We start from the raw sequence: 20,520 nt of genomic DNA on the forward strand, positions 1-20,520 counted from the left end.
ATACAGAATCAAATCTGAGTCCAAATTTGTGAAATATGGGATTAGATTTAATAGCTCTAGAATTTTTCCTTCTTTAGTGAAAAGTAGATAACTAAAGCTCTTAGGTTGTAAATTATCTAGGGGCATTTCAGTTAGGGGGGAAATGGAAAGGTCTAAGAAGAGTCTAATAATTACTACTGTCAAAGTTTTGATGTGATGGTCAACTCTGTCTATGATCTAAAGTGATGTCTGAGCAATGAATGGGAAAGGAGGGCAAATTTCAGCAATATTATCCCCAGCTAAGCACTATCATAATCATAGGAAGAGGAGGGGGTCAGTATCAAGTCAGTTCCTCAACTCAGTAACATGTGACACATATGGTACCAAGAGCTTAACAGAGTGGTTGGTTTAAGGTCCTTCAGTTCTGTCTGTTTTGTCAGAATGGACCCATCTATATGAAAGAATGAAAATGCTCAAAATTAGAAAGACCAGCAAGGAAAGAGAAGCAAACCTGAACAATTTAAGGGAGCACAGCTAACAGTGCTAACTTGCATTTATTTACCACATTGACCTATCCATGTGGCTCCAAGTCTTTCCATCCCCTTACCCTTTTAGTTACAGATGTCCACCTGTACCTTATAACAATCTATGTTTTGTTTGTCTTTAACAGCTTTAATGAGATACAAGTTATATATCATACAATTCACTCATTTAAAGTGAACAATGAGGAGCAGCCTGGGTGGCTCAGTGGTTTAGTGGTGCCTTCAGCCCAGGGCGCAATCCTGGAGACCCAGGATTGAGTCCCGTGTCGGGCTCCCTGCGTGGAGCCTGTTTCTCCCTCTAACTGTGTCTCTGCCTCTCTCTCTCTCTCTCTCTCTGTGTGTCTCTCATGAATAAAAAAATAAAATCCTTAAAAAGATAAGATAAAAAAAAAAGTGAACAATGAGTTTTGGTATATGGCATTAAATGTTAATTTTTTTTAAATTATGACAAAATGTATAACAAAATTTGCAATAGGGGCACTTTTTAGTGTACAGATTAGTGGCATTAATTGCATTCACAATGTTGTACAATCATCACCACTATAGATTTCCAAAACTCTAAAATTATCCCTCACTTTTTATAGTGGGTATTATAATACCTAACACACGAGATGGCTGGGAGGGAAAATGAGTTAATGAAGTAAGCACACTTTTTAAAGTATAAAGTAAAATAGATTTGTTACATTGAAAATGGTTTAGCACCTGCCTTCAGCCCAGGGCCTGATCCTGGAGACCCAGGATCGAGTCCCACATTGGGCTCCCTGCATGGAAACTGCTTCTCCCTCTGCCTGTGTCTCTGCCTCTCTCTCTCTCTCTCATGAATAAATAAATAAAATCTTTAAAAAAGTAAAATTATCCCAAACAGGATATTTTAACACATTAAGCATCAACTCCCTGTTCTCCTCACCCCATAGCTCCTGGTAACTTCTAATCTACTTTCTGTCTCTATGAATTCACCTAAACTAGATATTTCATATAATTGGAATTTCATATAAATGGAATTTCATATAATTTTTCTAATTTACTTTCTGTATCTATGAATTTGCGTAAACTAGATATTTCATATAATCGGAATTGAACAATATTTGTCGTTTTGTTCCTGGGTTATTTTACTTAACATTATGTTTTCAAGATTCTTCCATGTTGTACCATGTATCAAAACCTTATTCATTTTTATGGTTGAATAATATTTCATTGTTTGTATATGCCATATATTGTTAATCCATTCATTTGCTGATAAACACTGGGCTGTTTCCAAATGGCTATAGTGAATAATGCTGCTGTGAACACTGGCATACAAATCAGAACAATCCATTTTTATAGTCATTATTCGATTACTCTAAGTAAATTCACAGATTTAACAGTTTAAGAGTTAAGTAACTCTTCCAAGGTCATTGAAGAAGTCATAGCCAGGAGAAGTTTCTAAAGACTGCATTTCTGTTGTACTGTTGTATTCTATAAGATGGATTGACTGCTCCCACCCCCAGGTTAAATATATAATTATGACTAATCTAGGTACCTTTGGGGCTAAATGAGTTTGGAGTTCCACGTGCTACAAAGATGTGACATAGAATGGAATCTGTACAAATGTGATTGAATAGCTGGCCATATACGTGAGGAGAAAGCTGTTTTAAATAGACTGCTGTGAATGCCTTAATATTATGTAAAAATAGCGCACATTTGAAATCACTGGATGAAAATATTAGCAACATTTCAAACACCTGCCATATTCAGATTTTATAACAAAAGCTGACTGCTTGCTAACTTCTAGTCAGTTGTATACAGAGCCTAAAAAGGTATTAAGAGTATGAGACTTGTGGAAGTTACATCCAATTACATGATACTTTTCTGAGAACTAATTTTAGTAGAGAAGCCAGTTCTGATTTATCCACTTCCTCACTGGCATAAGATGAGGAACATTGTGGGGGATCCCTGGGTGGCTCAGCGGTTTAGCGCCTGCCTTTGGCCCAGGGCATGATCCTGGAGTCCCAGGATCGAGTCCCACATCGGGCTCCCTGCACAGAGCCTGCTTCTCCCTCTGCCTGTGTCTCTGCCTCTCTCTCTCTCTCTCTCTCTCTCTCTCTCTCTCCAATGAATAAATAAATAAAACCTTTAAAAAAAAAGATGAGGAACATTGTGGCAAAAGTAAATAACAAGGGCCAGCTTTGGAAGAATCATTATCTTGGCATAGTTTTCTACTCTTAGAATCTAGTTAGAATTCGTACACTAATAAGTAGACAAAATCAGAAGTTGGAATTGTAAAGAAAAGAGAGACAGAGAGAAGCTCAAGTTGAATGTAACACCACATTAACATCAAGTTGACAGATTGACTAGGTAGGTAAATAAGCTGACCTGTATGGGGTTTGTGCAAGTTGTGCCATGAAGCTACAAGTTTCGATATATCCTTTCAGAGTCATTGGTAAACACTCATGAATTCTAACCATCTATTTACAAAACTCTTGTTCCTTCCTTTCCTCTCAAGAAGTTAGGTTTGAGTTCATCTCAAAGTAGCAGAAGATTGGTAGGAAGATGGGAAATCAACTCAGAGAAGTCATTTTCATGGTGGCTTAATGCCTTTCAGACTTTTTTAAAATTTAAATTCAAGTTAGTAAACATATAGTGTATTATTGGTTTCAGGGGTAGAATTTAGTGATTCATCAGTTGCATATAACACCCAGTGCTCATTACATCACGTGCCCTCCTTCATGCCCATCACCCAATTACCCCATCACTCCACTTTCTCCCCTCTAGCAAGTCTCAGTTTGTTCTTTATGGTTAAGAGTCTCTTATGGTTTGTCTCTTTCTCGGTTTTTATCTTATTTTACTTTCCCTTCTCTTCCCCTATGTTCGTCTGTTTTGTTTCTTAAATTCTACATGTGAGTGAAATAATATGGTATTTATCTTTCTCTGACTTATTTCGCTTAGCAAAGTACACTCTAGTTAAGACTTCTGAATAAGATTATAAATTCAGAAAATTTTTTCTGGTCTAATCTGGGAAGCAATAATAGTAATGATCCAACAAAATGAAATTTTTCTCTAAATGTACTAAAATGTCAGTATTTGTCCCTGTGTTTATGTTTTTTGTGTGTCTAGTTGTGAGTTAGACTGTATGGGTCAGATATTTGATTGTTCTTTGCTAGCTCTGTGGCTTTGGATAAATTACCTCCATCCTTCAGCTTCCTTGGTAAAATGAGAAAAATCATAAAACCTAGGTCTTTAGTGGTGTGAGTCTTAAGTGAAATAATAAAACTCAATGCTTTATACACACACGGTAAGTAGTAAACCAATATTAGCTATTACATTTATTTTTTGATTATGATATTCAATGTATTTGAAAATAAAGATTAAATAAATGCATTTTAGATATTTTATTGGTTATTTTGAGATGCAGCTGCAAAAGTTGAACAGGACTAGGGACACCTTTGAAAGAGGTGTGAAGTCATTGTATATTTAAGGAGATCAAATGTCATCCAGGTCCCATGGAGAGAAATTCATTTCTACCCCTGGCATTCTTTACTAGAATTATTTATAGATTATGACAGGATTTAGAGCTTCCATGAATTCTAAAATAAACAGTGAACGGTGAACAAAAACCTAGCACCAAACATTTTCATCTTAGCTTTTTCACCCCCACCAGATTAACCATTCTTTTTTAAATTATGTTTTTACACCAGAGAGTCTGGATAAAAAACATGAACAAGTCCCATTCTGGCAAAGGGAAAGCCTACAGTCTTAAGGTCAAGTCATGATTCTAAGACATTCAGGTGTTTTTTTGTTTTTAATCTCATGATCCTAATGCTTGAATATTGTGTTTTATTAAGAAAATCCCCATGGTTCTTTTGTAGTTAAGCCTGTATAAGTCTTTGCTAACTCTGGAAATATACTCTATACTAGTCTTTTTTTTTTCTTAAAGATTTTATTTATTTATTCATGAGAGACACACAGAGAGAGGCAAAGACACAGGCAGAGGGAGAAGCAGGCTCCATGCAGGGAGCCCAATGTGGGACTTGATCCCAGGACACCAGGATCACGCCCTGGGCTGAAGGCAGGTGCTAAACTGCTGAGCCACTCAGGTGTCCCTATGCTAGTTTTTTTAAACATTCACAGATAGTTGAGCAAAAATCTGGAGAATGATAAAGAAACCTCTGAACAAATGAGTACAAGCCTTTATCTCTCCCAAATACCTTAACTTATATTTAGCAAAATTCCCCTAAAGAGGGGTTTGATTTAGCACATGGAAGATATTTTTTCCTCCATTATCCTTCCTTGATTCAATAATTGCAGGAACTTGAAAAGAGGGGATGGGGAGTGAGGAACAAAAGCACTGTTCTAGATGGTAACTGGAATTAGAAAAAAAGAGACTGTAACACCAACATTTAAGAGCATGGCCTCTAGAACATCCCTACAAGGGATTTTATTGAATTTCAGAAGACATTTCAGAACATACATTCACATAAATCTTAAGCTGAATTGCTTTTAAAATTTGAGGCAAAATCAAGATATGTTCAAGTATTTTCTTTGGGCAAGATTAATTTAAAGGAAATAAAGTCAAGGAAAAATTAAATACTTCAACATCAAAGATGTCCCATAATTTTTACAAGCCAACATATTTTATGTAAATGACATAAATCAAATCTAGACATGTGACTTACTTATAGTTCTCTTGAACTGAATGTTTCCTACAAAACTGGAAAAGAGACAACTTTTATCTTCTCTGCCACATTTTTTCTTCATCTGATTTTAATCCAAGTGCCTTTTTAAATGAAAATAATTCTCATGTAAGAACCTGGTATCTATCAGTGTAAATTTGCATTAATTCCTTTGGGAGTGTTTGGAGGTTAAGCCTTGGAATTAAAAGTAGAGTTTATTACTTTAGAGATTTCATTTACCCACAGCCTAAGACTGAGTCTGTGTGCCTCTGTGTATGAACACGTGTAAAGTATACAGTGAAATAATGAGTGAAGAAAAGACAGGAAAACTGTCCTTGAAACCCACCAGGTACTCACTTATGTGTGAGGCCACTGATTTATGAACAGATTAAGGCCCAGAGGAGCCATGAGAGTTGTGTTTGAATAGATGAACAATTTTTTTGGTGGGTATGCTTATGGACTTCTCATGGGAGGAGAGTGAAAAGAATTAGCTCTCACGATCCCCATTAATCAGAGTAAAAATACTCAAACAATAATTTCTGAGTATTTGACCTGTGGTCTAAGGTAAGGCTCAGCATCACTTGAACCAAGGTCCAAGATTTAGAAGCCCTCAAAACTCTGAAACATTTGTCCAATCAGTGCTACTGGTTGCCATAGTTCCTGCCTGTGCTTCTGATTTTGATCTTCAAATACAGACAGAGAAATCACAATGTGTAGCCAGTTGTGAGCAGAGACATCAGACCACATGTGTGCCAAGCATGTAACCACAAATCCCAGGCCCAATGTGTTAGAACACTAATTATGTAACTATCCAGTCAGATAATTTAATCACATCATAAAGAAGACACAGTGATTTACCACTTACATTCAGATACATCTGCCTCCTTTAAATCTTAAGCCAGATTCAATTTTCCTTTCTCAGCATCTTCCAGTTTCAGAGAAGTGTGCAAAATGTAGAAAATTTATTGAGCTGGTTTTAACCCAGCTGTTTTATTTTTTATTCTTCAGACTGTCTAAGGTCCTCTGAGGTCCTTGCTTTCATTTTCTCCACCCCAGAAGGAGCAAATGGAAAAGGCTCATAGCAGAATGGGAGTTGTTCCAAGAGCAGTGCTATGAGTATACATTTGTCCTGCTCAGCAATGAGGTTTTGCCTCCACCTACACTGTGAGGGGGCAGCTGTGATGTCTCGATGGGATGAGAGAAAAATCAATATGCATGGCAATCTGGTTTTGTGCCCATGGGACCATGGAGAGAAGATATGCTGTGTGCCATCAGTGTGTCACAAATGAGGGTTGCCACCAAGAACCAGGGCACCTTTGTGTTAAAACAATTACTGAAAGGAAGGAGTGACAGTTGTAACAGCAGAAACAGGTTTTCCCACTTCTTTATGTCTCTTTTTTTTTTTTTACTTGCTTCAAAAATCCTTACTCATCCCTCTGCTGCTACCCCATCATCATTTCTATGATATGTTTGAGTATTCAGTAAAGTAGTAGATTTTGGGGTGAGAAGCTCAGTTAACTAACTGAAGTAGTAAAAATGATAGGCCCCCTTGCTCAGATTTGGGTAGAGACAGTTGGTGGCATTTGACCAGTGAATGTGAAATATTACAATGCTTTTACGTGTTGAGTAACTCTTTACAAAGTGGAAACACACAAACCACCTCTTATGGTGAGAGGGCAGGAGGTAGATGTTAGAGTCACTGAATGCCTGGGGGTGGGGAGGCAGAGGAAGTAACTTCTCCTTAGTTAGAAGTGCTTGGGATTACTTATTTTCTTAAGTAATATTGTCTTCCAAGGAATGAGCATGGATGACATGCTTAAAAGTCTATAGGACCAGCATTTTTCTTCAGGAAAGCCTGCATGGATGGTGTCTACATGGGAGGCAGAGGCAGCCAAGACCTCATGTCTTCTCTCTTCCAAGCCTTGAATACTCACTTCATAGACTGATGACACTGTTTCCCCTTACAGAGTGACTGAGTGGAACAACTCTTCCTGGGCCTTGATATGGATGCTGATGAACACTGTGCACTTCTCCTATTCACATGGGCAAATAACCAACCAGGGAGCCCGTGCCTGCTTCTCTTTTTGTAAATGGATGGTCAGTTCAAAAGAACTAGTGTTAAAAAAAAAAAAAAAAAGAACTAGTGTTGATATAGCGCCGAGAGTTCTTGGGATATTTCTGAGATAGGATGTTTCCATTACTGGGAAAAACGTTGCTCACACTGGTTAAGGAGGCTGTTGTCAACCATTCTTTGGAAATTAAATGTTTGCCCCATATGAAGGAAATGACCTCTTTGATACAATCATGTCAATTCTGTGCTTATTTTCTTTTCACTAGCTCTGGTGTCAGAGTGCATTCCAATTGTCCCCTTTTTTTCCATAGGAGTCGGCTGACCACTAAAAAAGTTTATATATTTGTAAAACTCAAAGTGGCTTATTCAGATGGGATGGAAGCGGCCTTAAAACTTATGATTTCCTACCTATACAAGATATTCAACAAATATTTATTAAATGAATGAAGGCTGTGCCACGATCTCTACCATTGAAGCCAGGATGGTGAGGGTACAAAGAGAAGACAGAGAGTATTTCTTATGGAGTGAGGGTAGTACATGTTGCATTAGGATGGGAGGACCCATGGCTATAGGGGTACTCTTCTATGCCAGTTAATCTAAAACAGGATGAGGCAGCAAATGATTATATTCTTCCAAAAGATTGGAACACACAGGACAGAAGGGACACTACAGGCCTACCTTGTTCTATCACGCTTTGATTTATTGCACTGCACTGTGCAATAAGTGTTTCACTTATTCACTGTTTCACTGTGTTTCTTCACTGTGTTTTTTACAAATTTAAGATCTATGGCAACCCAGCATCCAACAAGGCTATCTGAGCCATTTTTCCAACAGCACTCGCTCATTTAGGGTTTCTGTGTCACATTTTGGTAATTCTCATATTTCAAAGTTTTCCACAATTATGTGTTATGGTCTGTGATCAGTGATCTTTGATGATATTATTAATTGTTTTGGGATGTCATAAAATGTGCCCAAGTTATGGAAAACTTAATTGATAAATGTTGTGTGTGTTTTGACTACTCTGCAGCTGGCCATCCCTCTGTCTCCCTTTCCTTGGGCCTCCCTATTCCCTGAGACACAACAATATCGCAATTAGGCCAGTTAGTAACCCTACCATGACCCTGAAGTGGTTAAATGGATGGAGGAGTCCCATGTCTCTCACTTTAAATCAAAAACTAGAAATGGTGAAAAATAAAAAATAAAAATAAATAAATAAATAAATAAAAAACCTAGAAATGATTAAGCTCAGTGAGGAAGGCATGTCGAAAGCCAAGACAGGCTGAAAGCTAGACTTCTTGCACCAGTTAGCCAAGTTGTGAATGCAAAGGAAAAGTTCTTGAAAGAAATTAAAAGCACTACTCCAGTGAACACATGAATAAGAAAGCAAAACAGCCTTACTGGTGACATGGAGACAGTCTGAGGGGTCTGGACACATCAAACCAGACACAATACTCCCCCAAGCCAAGGCCTAGTTCAGGGCAAGACTTTAACTCTCTCCAGTTCTCTGAAGGCTGTAGAGGCAAGGAAGCTGCGGAAGAAAAGTCTGAAGCTAGCAGAGGTTGAGTCATGATGTTTAAGGAAAGTAGCCATCTCCGTAACAAGGAAGTGTAAATGAAAGCAGCAAGTGCTGATGCAAAAGCTGCAGCAAGTTACCCAGAAGATGTAGCTAAATCAGTTCATGAAGATGGCTACACAAAACAACAAAGGGTCAATGTAGACAAAACAGCCCTATACTGAGAGAAGATCCACCTAAGATTTTCAGAGCTAGAGAAGGGAAGCCAACGGCTTCAAATCTTCAAAGGACAGGCTGATTCTCTTGTTATGGGCTAACACAGCTGGTGACTTTCAGCTGAGGCCAATATTCATTTACCAATTCAAAAGTCTGAGGTCCCTTGAGAATTACATCAAATTCTGGCCATGCTCTATACATGTAAGAATAAAGTCTAGAGGATAGCACATCTGTTTACAAGGTGGTTTTTTTCACTGAATGTGTTAAGCCCACTGTTGAGACCTGATGCTGGGGGAAACAAATTCTTCTTAAAATATTACTGCTCATTGTCAATGCACCTGGTCACCGAGGAGCTCTGCTGGAGATAGACCATGAAATTAATGCTATTTCAGACCTATTAATACAATGTCCACTCTGCAGCCCGTGGATCAAAGAGTGATTTCAACTTTCAAGTCTTATTACTTAAGAAATACATTTTGTAAGGCCTAGCTGCCATAGAGTGTGATTCCTCTGATGGTGAAGTAGATGGAAAACATCTGGAAAAGATTCACCATTCTAGATGACAGTTAAGTTCATGGGAAAAGGTCAAAATATCACTATCAAATATCAATACTAACAGGAGTTTGGATGCCTTTGAAGGGTTCAAGACCTCAGTGGAGAGAGTAACTGCAGATAACTAAAATCAGAAGTAGAGCTTGAACATGTGAGGAAATTGCTGAAATCTCATAATGAAAGTTTAATGGATGAAGGGTCACTTTTTATGATGAGCAAAAAAGTGGTTTCTTGAGATGGAAACTACTTTTGGTGAAGATGCTATGAAGATTGTTGAAGGGAAAATAAAGAATTTAGAATATAATATAAACTTGGTTGACAAAACAGTGGCAGGGTTTGAAAGGATTGACTCTAATTGGGAAGTTCTACTGTGAGTAAAATGTTATCAAGCAGCACTGCATGCTACAGACAAATAATTTATGAAGGGAAAAGCCAATCCACGTGACAAACTTTATTGTTTTAAGAAATTGCCGCAGCCACTTCAATCTTTAGTAACCACAACTATGATCAGTCAGCTGCTGTCAGTACCAAGGCAAGACTTGAAGACCAGCCAAAAAATTCTGACTTACTGAAAGTTCAGATGATGGTTAGCATTTTTTAGCAACATAGTACTTTTAAATTAAGGTATATACTTTTTTTTACATAATGCCATAACATACTTAATAGACTATGTTATAGTATAAACATGACTTTTATAGGCAATAGGAAACCAAAAATTCATTTGACTTGTTTTATTGGGTTATTTGCTTCATTGTGGTAGTCCGGAATCAAACCCATTATATCTCCAAGGTATGCCTATATTCCAGTATTGGAATCATAGCTCTTATTTTCTGATATTTTACAATACGACTTGGAAAGCACTTTGATAGAGCTACGAGCTCAGAGGCTATAATAGTAGCACTATTGATTCTGCCTGGGGAAATGGACAATTTAGCATATTTGGCTTCATCAGATACAGTTGTGAATATTAAGGAAAATTCAACAGTACTGGTGAACCACCCCATTAGGTCAACAAAAATGGGCCAGCAGATGGGGCTTATTTATTGTGTGACATTGCCATTAATGAACTGGGGGCACAGTAGGATAGATCAGAGACTGAAAAACACAGTTAATAAAAAAAGGAATAATCCAGGAAAAATAAAATCCAATGAGCAAATCCACTCAAAACACAAAACCAAGGATAACTTAAGCATGCACACAGGAAATTATGGGCTTTGTATCAAAACAAAACTACGTAGAATATAACACATACTTTTTCTACATTTGGTAATGCTAGATGGCTCAAGGAACTCTAGAAGTTCTCGGTGATGTCTGGCCATTTCCAGAGGACCCTACCCATTACTGCAGGTTATTAGGAGAGTTCTGGCCATTAGAAGAACCCAGAGGTCACAGGATTTACTCTAATTTTATTTTTGCCACTTACTTGCTACCCAATGTAAGTTAGTTAGAATCTCACTTTGTCTCGGTTTCTTGTTAGTAATGCAACAAGTACATGCTGAGAGAATCCATGTATGAAGGACATAAGGGCTACAAGTAAGAAGGAATCATAAACACTGCCCTCAAGGAGCTCACATTGTAGTGAGTATGAAGACAAGTATACAAGAAATGTTCTACAGTGTGCTTAATGTAAAATGTATATACAAGGTACAGAAACATACGGAGCGTATATTTATTCTGGCTACATCATAATCTGATGAATGAAAAGTACCTATACATTTACTCTAAAAAAAAAAAAACCACTCTGCTAATAAAAGTTTGTTTTTTTTTAATACTAACACCCAGATTTTAACTCAATTGGGCATATATTTTCTGAAAATCGAACAACATATCTGAACCTTGTTCTAGTCTCTACCTCTCTCCCCACAAAACACTCTGTCCTCTGAACCATAACTCCAGGAGTCTTTGAGGGAGTGCCTGGGCCTGTTCTAGAAGAGAATGGAGATCTTTATTCTGTTTTCTTTTTGAGCCTATCTTGTCTCCTTATTTGCATATACACAGAGCCCTCACATGCTCTACTTGGTCTGCCTCTGTGGTAGCACCCAAGATTCTGGGCGGGATCTACCTAGAACTGAATCTTGCCGTTGCTTCCAACACAGGCATGATAACTAGAGTATAAACCCCATGAATACCCACCCAAGCACTTCTGAGCATACTTCCCAATCTGTGACAACTCAATTACATTCCATGTATGAGTTGCTGTCTGCTCAAGAATTTTCTCTCAGGGGAATATCTGAGAGTTGATTGTCTTAATCCTTTAGATCCATATTCTTTGCTTTCCAAAGTTACATTGTAGTATGTGTGTGCGGATCTCAAAGGGAAGCATTATTTGCTAAATAAATAGCCATCAATGCCATTGATTTTGTTCTAAAACCTTAAAATATTCACCACTATAGCATATGTTCTGAAATTCCCATACAACTAAGAATGTTTACCAAGGTCTACTTTTACTTTCCTTATTCACTCTATACAGCAGAAATAGTACTGAATTCGGGGCCAGGGACGGATGACCATAGATTTGACCTCAGACAGACAGGGCTTGCTATTGAATCACTGGTAACATTAGGCAATTACTAATGATTTTATTCCTAATTTCTCAAAATTAAAATTTTTAAAAATCATATTTTTCCCTTATTATTGAAAGAAGTAAGTGAAATTATTCAGTAGAGTCTTCAACACAGTGTCTGGAAACCAGTAAATGCTTAGCTTTGCGCAGTGGCAGTATTGTAGCCAATAAGGTTTATCCGAGGCGCGATTATTGCTAATTGGAAACCAGTAAATGCTTAATGTTAGCACTGTTGGTAAAAACAAACCAAGTTACACTCCATTTTGGAGGCTTGTGTTCTTATGGAGATAGAATTCAATGAAAATATTAAGGTCCAGAATTGTAATCCTTATCAAAGGCAGTTTATATAGTTTTAACTTGGAGCATGAAGTGGTGGGAGTATTTAAAAGCTAGGAATCATAATTTGGGATACTGATTTATAGGGCATGATCATTACCCGTATCACCCACCTCTGCCCACCTGATGTCAAGAGGCAGATTTACTGTAAAACTGATGAATCTTCAAAGCCTCTCATTTTCACTGGATTCTTTCCAAGACCTCTTTTAGGTCTTATATATTATATATTATATATATTATTAAATCGCACAACTTTCAGGCCCCCAAATCGTAGGTATGCCTCTGTTCTGGTCCCCAGACACTTCCTCTTAGTCTGTAGCTATGGCTATTTAAGGAGCTTTATATCCTTTGGATGCTAGGTGCACAACATCTTGAAGAATCCTAACTCAAGTATTCACTAACAGCAAACCTTCTCTTTTTGGAGCATATTCATTGAGTCCTAGAGTGACTCTTGGAAATGCCCTCATTGAGAAGGTCTTCCATAAAATACCTTATTAAATGTTTAAGAATATACTTCTATCTGGTAACTTTTGTACATTGATGTGCTGGTTTGAATAACACCCACCTGATGACTCATCATGGGAAAAATAGTATTTGCCATAAGAACATGGAACTCTCGGTATTATTAAAATAAAGAAAGTAAAAAGAAAATTAGAAGTTTAATACATTTTTGGAATAAGAAGAAGAGATAAAATAACCCCAAATGGTAATTTTATGTATTTTCACTCATTCTAAATAACAGAAATGACAGATGGGAAAAGCAAAACAAGAAGACTGGCAGAAACAACTACTCATTCTAAATAGAGTTTAGCCAATGAAAAAATGTAAGCTTGTTAAAAAGAGTATGTATATTATTGTGTGGTCTTTAGGCTGGCTGAAGAAACACATTCCAAATTTGGAATACATGGCTCAGGCTGTTTTCTGATTCCAGGCAAGGATACCATCTGACAAAATGACGTCAATTTTATTCCGCACTGTTGAACTTATGTCCTGTTTAATCAGCTTGACATGAATTTCGCAAGAAATAAAAGTGGTATATTAATGAGCTAGAGATGAGAGTGCTAGAGTCAAAGCACAAGCCGTTTTATAGTTAACGAAACTGGTGAAAATTTAAAGAGAAGCAGAATATAGTTAATGCTGTCATTTCAAAATAATCATCTGTTGTATCTCATTCTTGAGCATTGTGTCTGAAATAATACATTTTGCATGGAATTTAGATGATAAAAAGGAACTGCTGACCTTTTCTTGGTCATAAAAATGGCACTCGGATATCAATCACATTTTTGCATAATCTTTCCTTATTGTTGAGTGGTGAAGTTTCTAAAGTCTCCAATGAAGAATTGTGGAATGAAGCAATAATTTAATTTAAATCTACTACTACTACTACTACTACTACTACTACTACTACACACACACACACACACACACACACACACACACACACACACACACACTTTTATAGTTGGTCCTTGAACAATATGGAAGGTCGGACCACCAACCCCTGCATAGTTGAAAATCTGAGTATAATTTTTGACTCCCTAAAAACTTAACTGCTAATAGCCTACTTTTGATCCAAAGCCTTCCTAATAACATAAACAGTTGATTAACCATATTTTGTATATATATTATACACTGTATTCTTATAATAAAGTAAGTTAGAGAAAAGAAAATGTTATTAAGAAAATCATGAGGGTCACCTGGGTGGCTTAGCGGTTTAGCGCCTGCCTTTGGCCCAGGGCGTGATCCTGGAGTCCTGGGATTGAGTCCCACATTGGGCTCCCTGCATGGAGCCTGCTTCTCCCTTTGCCTGTGTCTCTGCCTCTCTCTCTCTCTCTCTCTCTCTCTCTCTCTCTCTGTGTGTGTGTGTGTGTGTGTATCATGAACAAATAAATAAAATCTTAGAAAAAAGGAAACCATGAGGAAAAGAAAATACATTTATAATATTGGGCTGTATTTATATTTTTAAAAATCCACATGTAAGTGGACCTATGCACTTCAAGCTTGTGTTGTTCAAGGGTCAACTGTATGTGTGTGTGTGTGTGTGTATACATATCCAATTTCTGCATTATCCCTCTTGCACAAAATCATTATATTGATAAATTAAGGTTAGACTCAATTGTTTCAAACTTTGATTTTCAAACAGGAAGGAAAGACTTTATTCAAAACTTCTGCAGTGAGGGGAGATAGTAAATGTAACTCCACTGAAACAAAAGATGGGAGAGTTTTTTAAATCCATGGGTGCATTAGCAGAAAGTACTAGTGAATCCTATTCGTGAGGATGCTCAATGTGATAATGCTACCTGTGTGTGCTGATTGGCGCTCATGGAAGTTAGGCTCTTACCCTTCCATAGAGACTGGGAGAAAGAACCCTCATCTTTCCTAATGATTACATTTCAAAGGAATGGCTTCCAGGTCCTTGAGAAAGACGTTCCTGGGGAGACAGATTTAGGTCACACCTTCAACAAAAAGCCATTTGTGTAGAATCTATTACTTGCTGGCTCCATGTGGATTGAAAACTTCTCCATACCGTGCTTAGGTATGTGGGCTCTGAAGACTGAGCACCTTGTTTTGAATTTCTAGCTTTTCTACTTCTTAGCTATGTAAACTTGAAGTTACTTAACTGCTTTCTATGTGTTTTCTCATCTACTAAAATGGGGGTAAAACCGGAACTCACAGCATATGATTGTTATGATTAATTGAGTTAATACACGTTCCTTGGAACTTCAGTATCTTAGAACAGTACCTTAATACAGTACCTTAGAACTTCATCCCATAAAGATTAGCTATAATTGAGATTATAAATGGTCTCTTCTGACTATTGAATCCATCATTAATTTTATATTCCTCAACTTTGATTTTTTAAAAAAATTTACAATAAAGATACTGCAGAATCTACTTTGTGGGACTACAGTGGATTAGTTGGAAAGTACAATCTTATTCCAAGATTTCTACCATTTATGTGGAGGGAGAAACATAACACATTCAATTATAAATGTGTAATTCAAAACCATGATATATTTTTAAAAAATGATTTGTTATATTAAGATGGAATCTGTTCTGCTTTAGGTTTAATTTAGAATTTTAGTTTGATCCAGAAACTACTTTAAATCTTTCTGGAAATAGGTAGTATGATCATCTTAAACAGTCAATGATACAATAAGGAAAATATATAAAATGGCTAATAATTACAGACTGAAATACATTTTTGAAATATTCTTTTCATCATTTTTACTCTATTCAAATTTGAGTGGAACTAAATTGCTTTTTTCTCTTTTTCACACACACAAAAACATATCCATTGTGCTTTGAAGTCAGGTGATTCAAAAGCCTTGAAGAATACTGTACTGGCCTTCAAAAGCTCATATAGAAGGATAATCATCAGTACAAGCGCTACACTCCTTACCACAGACACATTTTGGTTTTCACATGATTTCCCACCAGGCTGGTAGTGAAGTAGGCATTAAAGACATAAGGACACTGTGTCTCTCAAGAACCGCTCTCAAGCACACATCTTATCCTGATTCTGGTGCAATGACTTAAGACTTGAGACTTAAAAAAAAAGAAAAAAAAATCCAAGGACAAGAAGAAGAGAATGCGAACTATAGCTTGATTTCATTGGATGACTAATCTAGATGCTTAAAAGTCTTTAAATAACTTATAGGTTATAATTTGTGGTTTTTTGGTTTGTGAATCAGCCATGTGATGGAGGTTTCCTTGCATTACTTGTTTGGGTTTCCATTTAAATTACTGGAGTTCAGTTTTGTTATCAATGGGATAGTTTAACTCTTCTTGAAGTCTCCCACTTGCCCAGCTTCCTGACTCTTTCCTAAAAATTTTTTTCCTGTCATGGCCAATTTTCTTAAAAGAGTAGATTAATTTCCTTCAAAATACTTTCACTTCCACTATCTTACTGAAAACATTCTTATCTAAGGATGTTAATAATTTATTATCAAATCTGCTGACATTTTCTTAGTCTCACTCTGCTCATCTTTCACTTATGCATTTTGCAAATATTTTGCTAACTCTTACCATGAGCAATGCATTTCACTCATCATGGACAGTGATGGAAATTGGTGAATGAAGAAGTGAGTCTCTGCATTTATGGAGGTAATGGGATATTTCAGGGGAGAAGTAAAGATGGAAGATGGATTTTAGATAAAATAGTTATTGCTGAGGGGGTGACATTTGAGCTGAAAATGGACAAATGAAAACCCCATGTGATTTGGGGGAAAGAATATATCAGAAAAGGGACAGTAAAAGAGGCCCTGAGGCATCAAAGAGGTAGGCATTTTAGAGGAACTGCAAGAAGAAAACTTCTGGGAGCATTTGCCTTCCTTCTCCTTGTTACATCTTAACATGGGTTTAGTGATGTGGCTTTTGACAGGTTATCTGACTCTCTGATCATCCCTTCTTTATTCTCCCAGCCTTTCCTCTACATGCGCATTTTCTTTCCAAGTGAGGGGATGAACGTAAAGTGGATCATAAATACTCTACTGGGAGTCTAATGCCTCAAAAAGCCTGAATTTTGTTCTTAAAAATCTGATAATTCAAGTAATAGGATATAAAATGCAAGGCCAAGGAAAAATGTCATGTATCACTCAGACCTGAGTTTAGCACTCGCAGAGCTAAGTGAGACATCTGTCACAGTCCTTGGCACAGATTGAATTTTCTGCTCTTGTAGTCCAGTGTAGTGGTTTAGAACCACAGTGTCCTAGTATTTATACTAAAAGTGGCTCCCTGGAATCTCAGTCCCCACCTCTGACACATAACACTACTGAATCAAAATACACATTTTCACAAGATCCTAAGGTGATTCAAATGCACAGAAACCAAAATCATAGAAAGGGAGAATAGATAAGTGGTTGTCAGAGATAAGGTGGTGGTGGGTAAGGGAAACAGGTGAAGGTGGTCAAAAGGTAGAAACCTCTAGTTATAAAATAATTAAGTCCTGGGGATGGAATGTACAGCCTGACTATAATTAACAATACCGCATTGTGCAGTTGAGAGTGGCTGAGGGTCTATCTTAAAAGTTCTCATCAAGAGAAAAAAAAATGTAACTATTTGAGGTGATAGACATTAACTAAAGTAATTACGGTAATCATTTTACAATGTATACATGTATCAAATTATGTTGGATATCTTAAACTAATACAATGTTATATGTCAATTATATCTCGATAAATCTGGAGAAAGAGGTAAAGTTTGATAACCAAGGGGTTTTGGAGTCAGAGTAGCTGGAATTTAAATCCTGGTCCCACTTCTTATTACGTATGTCGCCTTGCTCAATTTAACCTTCCAGAATTTTAGTTCCGTATCCTTACTCTTTTGTTCTCAAAATAATATATTCATTATGCTTTGAAGTCAAAGGATTTAGAAGTCTTTGAAAATGGTTGTGATGGCTTTCAAAAGCACATGTGGGAGATACATGCAGGTGCTGACAACGATTAGGTTTGTTGGAAAGATTAAAAAAAGATGTATACAGCTATTAGCCCATACTGGATGTGGGTTTGACGTATACATACACAACATGATAGTTAAACTTCTCTCATTTGCCAAATCAATTAAAAATGAACCATCAATTTAACTATTTTGGATAGAGTTGAATAGGGTTAGCAGGGAATGGGCAGGCTGTACTTATGACCTCAGCTATTGAGCAAGCTGCCAGAAGATGTACCATATGACACATACAATTATTTTCTTAACTAAATTTTCCCAGTATGGCTCCAGCTGCCTTTTCAGAGAAATCTTGTCAGGTAAGAAGATTAAGGGAATCAGATCAAATAGGAAATAAAAGTTGCTTCTAATTGAACTGTTTGTTCTGACTTTATCCTGCTAGCAAGGAAGAGCAAACCAAGGTGGTCTGAAGTGCTTTCTTGAATTTTCCAATGCAGTTGTCTTGGATCACAAATGCCGGCATAGCTGCTTCTTACCAAAGATGGACCACTGGACACCTGTGAAGACTTAATAAGGATGTTTCTATCTTTCTTTGCACTATTGTGTGTTGTACAATAGAGCCTGGAAGCTCAGTGCATTAAAAAAAAAACCCCAACAATGTAACGATCTGATTTAATTCAAAAATTATTTATTATCCACAATCTCAGGAACTCTGCTAGGTCACAGGGAAAGAAAGATAAGACTAAGTATTCTACACTCAGGAGTGGATGCTCTAGTATAGTGCAGAAGCAGACTCTGTGAGTATGATAAAAATACCTAGTTTCTCGTTGCCCCCAAAATTAAGACTAGAATTACCATATGATCCAGTAATTCCACTATTTACCCAAAGAAAATAAAGACCCAAATTCAAAAAGATACATACACCTCTATGTTCACTGTAGTATTATTTACAATGGCTAGGATACAGAAGCAACTCAAATGTCTATTGATAGTTGAATAGATATATAAGGTGGAATATTACTCAACCGTAAAAAAAAAAAGAAAAGAAAGAATGAAATCTTGCCAGTTCCAAAAACATGGATGGACCTACAGGGTATGATGCTAAGTGAAATAAGTCAGTCAAAGACAAATACCATAGGATTCCACTGGTATGTGGAAACAAAACAAATGAAGAAGACAAAAAAAAAAAAAACAAAAAACAAAAGAACACTACTCTTAAACACAAGGAATAAACTAGTGGTTGCCAGAGGAGAGGTGAGTTGGGGGCGATGGATGCAATACATAAAGTGGATTAAGGGTACACTTATCTTGATGAGCACTGAGAGATGTATAGAATTGTTGAATCATTATATTGTACACCTGAAACTAATATAACAGTATATGTTAATTATATCTGAGTAAAAAATAACTAAAAAAAACAAAACATCTAGCTCCTTTTTGAAATGTAAGTTGGCTACTAAAAATCCAGCATACCTTCACTGTTCTCATATTCTATCCTCCACATTGCTCCTAGAAAGGGACTTGTTAAAAAATAATTCTAAAACAGTCATTAGCCTCTTTTCTAGATGTGGGATTGCTTATCACTGTTGTAACACTCTGTATAAGGACCCCACTTACCCTTGCATGCTTGACTCCTACACTTAGCCACACACGGTATTTTCCATCCACTCCAAGACTTTCCAAGTATTTCTACTGCCTGTTTCCTTCCCCTGACCTCTTCTCTTTTTTGGTAACCTGTTCAGCATCCCTCATAATTGAGCTCAATTATCACCTTCTTCAAAAATCTCTGCTCTTTTCATTTTTCTTAGAAGACTTAGGCTTCTGTTCTTTTGTGATCCCATTTCATTTTGTACATTTTCACTCACGATACTTTGTACAATGCATAGCATTTATTCCTTTCCCATATTCTCTCTGTAAAATATATGTACCATTCAACTTTGTATCTCCAGCAACTGGTTACCCTGCTGGAACACAATTGGTGCTCCATAAAAGTTTGTTGAATGGGCAACCAGAGTTTAATCACATATGGTATTTGCCTGATATAGAATGACATTTATTGTAATCCTCAAACCTAAAACAGGTTGAATTTATATAACCAAGGACGTTACATGCCAACTTCAGTACAAGAAGTTTGATATTTTATTTGGGCACTATCAGTGATCTTCAAACATGTTTATTGATTAAATGTCATGATTATTTAATGAAGTCTATATTAACTTGATAATATACTTTTTTACCTTTTCAAGACTCTTTTGGAATAGTCTTCAATGTCACACATCATAAAGGGGGGAATAGAGGGAATGGTTTCTTGATTTTAGTTCTAAAGCATCTTGAATTTCTGACAAACCAATGAACTCCAAGAGTAACAATATTTTTTTGATATATAGGAAATTTCACAGAGGAGTATTGATTGCAGTTCAACAAGCACAATATCATTTAACTTGGCAGCCAAAATACAATTTTCCCTTTTAAAGGTCAATTATATTTGGGGAGAAAAATCAACCAGAAACACATCCAGTAAATAAAATGGGTCATCTATTTAAAATGATACTATCTTGAACTTTTAAAAATTCTAAATAACTATAGAATAATGAAATTAACATCACTGAGTGGGTTGTGAACTAATTCTGAACTATGAAGACAAATAAATGTCAGTTTTTTGTTTGTTTGTTCTTAGTGGCTAATTTGACTAAGAAGACACTCAT

General features: G+C 36.7%; 1 protein-coding gene and 1 pseudogene across 2 annotated transcripts in view; one reads left to right on the plus strand and one right to left on the minus strand.

Annotated features, from left to right (window-relative positions):
* GABRB1 (gamma-aminobutyric acid type A receptor subunit beta1) overlaps positions 1-20,520 on the minus strand; it is a 359,121-nt gene that overhangs the window by 183,959 nt on the left and 154,642 nt on the right. The gene's annotated exons all lie outside the window — the stretch shown is intronic.
* On the plus strand, positions 12,224-12,328 carry LOC129520845 (U4 spliceosomal RNA; annotated as a pseudogene).

This window comes from Nyctereutes procyonoides, unplaced genomic scaffold (genome assembly GCF_905146905.1).
Source record: "Nyctereutes procyonoides isolate TBG_1078 unplaced genomic scaffold, NYPRO_anot_genome, whole genome shotgun sequence".
Taxonomy (NCBI): domain Eukaryota; kingdom Metazoa; phylum Chordata; class Mammalia; order Carnivora; family Canidae; genus Nyctereutes; species Nyctereutes procyonoides.